The following is a 5,669-nucleotide window of genomic DNA, read 5'->3' on the forward strand; positions in this document are numbered from 1 at the left end:
ATATAACATTTCTGTCCCCCTCACTTCTGAAATGATGGCTACACCCCTGCATTTTCATGAGACCGGGCTCACTTGCATGAGAAGTACTCTTTGCTTTTAAAACCTTAGCGACACTGTCATGCATGCAATACATTTCTTCGGAACACCCTAAAATAGCTCAGCTATAGACAAGCATAAAGCAGTGCCCACTGATTTATTGCAAAACTTAAAGGGGTCATATGATGTTGCTAAAAAGAACATTATTTTGTGTATTTGGTGTAATGAAATGTGTTTATGCAGTTTAAGGTAAAAAAACCACATTATTTTCCACATACTGTACATTATTGTTTCTCCTCTATGTCATCAGCCTGAATTTGCACCTCAATTATTCTATTCAATTCAAGTTTATTTGTATAGCGCTTTTCACGATACAAATCGTTGCAAAGCAGCTTTACAGAAAATCAGTTAATCAATTATCAGAAACGAATGTCCTGAGTCAGGTGTAATCAAATGACACAGCAGGATAGGGCACAAGGGTGTAAGCTTGGCACAGAGGAGTGAGTAGACAGCCCAAAGGCTTGGCACTAGCAGACAGGCATCAGAGATCAACACGTTAGCAAGGGCAGAGCACTTCTGACTATGGAGTGGTGGGGGTGTGTAGCGGGACTTTATCATGACCTAACCACACTGGCCCCGAAAAGTGAGATAACACTTAAAGCTGCAGTCCGTAAGTTTTGCCTCTTTGTCGCCATCTCTGTTTGAAAAACTGGAATTGCAGTTACTTGCGGAATTATCTTCCTTGCGTGGGTTGTACTCCAGCGTGGCTCCAGCGCGGATGAATCGAATGTTTTGAGGAGTATGTGTGGCAGTCAGTCACCTCACTGGTGTGAATCCTATACTTAGTAATCACAGATTCTAGCCTACATCTTGGAATATGTGACCCAAATAAGAATTTTCACCGGATTTTGGCATCTGAACAAGTAAGTAACAAGTCTGCCACGTTTGTTCTGACCAACTGAGGAAAAAAGCATTACAATAAATCGTACTACCGATGGTGATTTAATCTAAATGAGCTCATATCACATCAAACCGTGCAAATTATTATTATTGTTATACTTTATTCTCAAATGATTAATGTTAAAGGGGTGAATCGGGCTAAAGTAAGGCGATAGTTTTTAACACTGGCTGGTTATGTACTTGCTCAAATATTGATTTTGGATCATTTTTAACCAAAAAAAGTTACGGACTGCAGCTTTAAAGTCACCATGAAATCAAAATTGAAAATGGAATACTGTAGTGTTTATAAATAATTTATCAGTGCACTTCATAATTTTTTTTAAATTCATGTGCCCTCATAATCTTTAATCAAAAACGTTACCCGTGCGCGCTGTTAGGCATGTTTTGTGCCATTGATCGTCCTCGTCGTCGTCTTCCTCAATAAATAAAAAATGTCTTCATGCTAGGGTGTCGGCGGTGAATCCAGTGGAGAGAAATCCCCCCACAACTAACTGCAAACTGGCATTCAGATCTGCCTCCATTTTGTTAGCAACGCCCCAACTTCCAATGATCCAATTAATTCCCAAAGGACGAAATCAAGTCCCGCCCTCTCATTTCAGATGCCTTTCACTCGGATAGATGTCACAGTAGAGAAAAAAAGACAATCGCTACTTCCGTTTCATGCCGACTTTAAGTAGCATGTGTAAGTGCATGTGTGTGAGAGAGAGAGTAAAAATATGGTCTACAAGGTAGACGTGTATGTATGTGCGATATATCAGTTCAAAGAATTTTCAAAATAAAGATTGGCAACTGAGAATTGGTTCTTATTGAGAACAGGTTGCATTTAAAAAAATACAGTTGTGGTGTATTTTACAATCAGGTCCCATGCTCAATTGGATCTCCGGTATGCTAGGCTACTTGGAATTTTCCAACCCAATCTCATGAGAGCAGGAAGGTCCTCCTCTATACTTAATTTTCAGTTAGCAGATTGTACAAAAACCTACAAATTAGATTGTAAGAATTCATACAAATCAGTTACCAAAACATAAAACAGTTACAAATCACCATAAGTTGTTGTATTTTCAACCCATGATGGGTCAGTATTGTTCTCTTCCGCTCTTCCGCCACTGGCAATGAAATACCATACCAAACTGACCTTATAGTCAGGGTAGTGGCATTATTAATTTTGACAGGAATTCAATTCAATTCAATTCAAGTTTATTTGTATAGCGCTTTTCATGATACAAATCATTGCAAAGCAACTTTACAGCAAATTAAGTTTCTACAATATTTAGTGGTAGCTTATCAGTGGTGACTGTCAGTTAATGTACATATGGCAGAAATGTACGGAAAAATCAATTAAAGACGTAATCAAACAGACGATGAACACTATTAACAGCAATTATTATATGATGCAATCAAACTTATAGAAAAATGTGGTAGTTCTGTATGTTGTTTCAGGGTTGGCATCATCTGAGGTCCTCTGAGGGGATTGGAGGTCTGTGATCCGATCTTTATGAGTTTGGAAAGTGCGTTACTTCGGCAGCAAACTAGTACTAGAGCTCGCAGATGTCCTTTTAAAATTGAGCTTTCTGCACAATAAAACTATTGTAGATTGATATCACCGGGCCACAAATTTTATTCGCAAACTACTCCGACATTTTCGGTAAACACTGGAGCAACGGAAAAGTCTTTGTTTATCAGTCACTTATTTAATGTCAACTCAAGGCATTGCACTTTGAAGACTCGTTGTATGAATAAAAAATGTTGAATTGAATGCTGAATATTAGATTGCTATAGTTTATCTGTATGCTTGATTATACAGAGTATATTTTAATGTATAGTGACCTATGTAAATGCTTAATATAGTTGGTATTACTTTTGTAGTAATATTTTATATAAAACACTCAGAATAAAAATAATTACTAAACGCATACATGCTGGTAATTGGTTTTAATTAGGCAGTAGTCTTTTAAATGATTGTATAATTAGGTACCACTTGTTGTTTTTTAGTGCTCTTGGAAGACTTCCTGCAAGAGCTAAATAAATATAAGTATGCTTTTGACACACTTGGCTGTGTTCAGCTCCAAACAAAACATTGGCTTATCTTCAGTTCGCTCAACAAATGAGTTTTAACATATTTTTTGGAAAGTTAAAAATACAGTAGTATTTTTGCCATTAAGGTTTTTTTTTGTGTCTTTTTTTGGAGAAAATCAAATGAAATGCTCCAAGTTGCACGCTATCATTAGGAGAATTTCAGATAATTTCGGGCCTTTTGCTGATTTGTGAGCTGTGTTAAGCCCCAAGCACATTTTTTCTTATCTTGTTGCTCTGCAGATTTCTAAATATAGCATTGGTTTGGATGAAATTTATGCATTCAAAGTTCTGCCAGTTTCCATTTTGAGACTCTCTTCCATGTGTCTCACGGTTAAGCTGCTGTATATCAAAACAGTATGTTTAAAAACTCTGTTAGGTTTTAGGTTAAGACCTACGTAGGTTTGAAAAACTAATAACAAGCACTGCATGGAAAGTTACAAATGAACAGACTGTTGGCTCTCTCTGTAATAATCTGTGGCTTCAATCAGCCTTTTAATTCGTATTACACTCTAGGCCTCTTTCAGAAAAAAATCCTCTTTTTGTACTGAATTTAATTCCTGTTTGTTATTTAAAAAGTTGCTTGGCAAAATTTTCTTTATCAGCAATTAAAATCTGTAAGATATGCTTGGCTTGTTCCCAGGTAATACGAAAAGAACATATTTGGAGTGTGTTGCATCTTTGTGTCTTGTCACAGCATAGTATTCAGCAGTAGACAAGTCAACACCTGGGGGTGTATGTATGCCACCTTTTTATTAAAACCGAAAATAAAAGATTGAGTAATATCGTGAAACCAGTTTGTGCGAGATTTTAAGGGCAGATTGAACATAAACAAGTTGTGTAATTGCTAAGTTGGCCCCCTTCTTGTTTCTCTTAGACTTGTAGTGAATCACTGTAGGGAAGAGTGGAACTATTTTAGGGCCTCAGTTCAGCCTCGTCAAGACTGGAAATCAGCTCAGAGCCCGGCTCATCTTGGAACATTTATTAATTCAAAGTTCAGCTTCTATCTTACTGTGGGGTTGAAAAGTCTGATACTGGCTATATTGTACTTTTTTGATTGAATACATTTTTCTCTATTACAAATTATAATCCCAGTGTAACAATTTGGAGTGAAAAATTCATAAAAAATGAAAAAGATGTTTTAGTGTTTGTTTTGTTTGTCACCCTTTTGCTGCAATGTCAGCACCACACAAACTGTGTGAAATCCCTAAGTAAAACCTGATGATCATATTTTCAAGCTTGATCTGAGAATGATCCAAAGAGCATCTTGTTCTTAAATGGAAACGAGGACATCTGACCTTTTGTACAGAGGAGTTCACTTGCTCAGTATCACAAATTTCCTTGTTTGATTATTGACTTAGATATAATGCAGAATCTTTCTAAGTTTCTTTTATTCAGATTGTCAAAATATTTCTTCATATGACAGTTTTCTGTATCAAAAGAATTCATTTATTTTATTAACCTTGTTTACTTCCAAAATTATATTTTGAATCCCAGATTTGCAATATTGTTTTGCAATATTTTGCACCCCTCTGACTGTATATAATTATTAATAATAAACTATCCTTATTGGTTTACACATTTAGCTTTTTTCATGTTTAATTGCTTTCTTGCGCTTGCAATGCTAAATTAAAAATGTAGTGTATAAATTTACTCTTAATTGTCCAATGCCGTCTGTATGTCTAGTTTTACTATCTATCGTATTTGCTGTCAGTCAGCTAGTCTGTAAGTTTTTATTTGGGCAAACGGATAGTACAGCTGTCACTCTTAACATTCTTCTGTCAGTCGTGTGTCTTTACAGACACGGACAGCACATGACAACATAATTTATACCTCTGCAGACTAGAATCCGAAACCGTTTGACTGAATCACCTGCTTGGTTACATTGCTAATATCCAAAAACAAGTCATCTATAATTTTGTAATTGCTATGTTCAACCTTGTCAAGTCTTGGCTGACATGGCATGACCATTGAAGCTGTGAGAAATCATTTTGAATGTATTTGCCACACGCTTTGTCCACGTTACTCCATGCTTTCTCAGATCTTGCGGCTCATTGTGCTTCCTGATTGTACACATTGTCAGTTTCTATTACGATCACCTCATTCAAACCAAAGATTAAAAGCTTCCCCTTAAGAGCCTGTTATTTGTTCTGTTTTAAAGTTCGTCATAGCTCTTCAGGTGGTTTTATTGTCCCACAAGGAGGTTACTAATAATTCATATACTGCTGCTGTATCATTGTGAGTGGTTTACAGGATATTGGTTAACAATAATTCTGATTGTGTCACGATCATTTAATCTTCTGTATATTTATTTCATTGTTTGCATTCAGTGCTTATATTCATTATTACTTTGAAATGATTAAGAATGTGTTACTGGTTCAGCTATATTCATGCTATTATGAAGTTGACACAGAATGTTAATTTTTAAAGCACATTTATGGGTCATTTTGTCCAAACAATAGTTTGTCAAATCCCAACCTTTGAGTTATTGTGATTTCACATGCAGTTTGTCTCTCACGAGTTTTAAAATAGATTCAGCTAGTTGCAGACTAAAATCAGAACTTGTTCCGCTCATGCAAATTCTTGTGCAACAACTGTTA

Source organism: Sinocyclocheilus rhinocerous, unplaced genomic scaffold, assembly GCF_001515625.1.
Source record: "Sinocyclocheilus rhinocerous isolate Xijiao unplaced genomic scaffold, SAMN03320098_v1.1 scaffold468, whole genome shotgun sequence".
NCBI lineage: Eukaryota > Metazoa > Chordata > Actinopteri > Cypriniformes > Cyprinidae > Sinocyclocheilus > Sinocyclocheilus rhinocerous.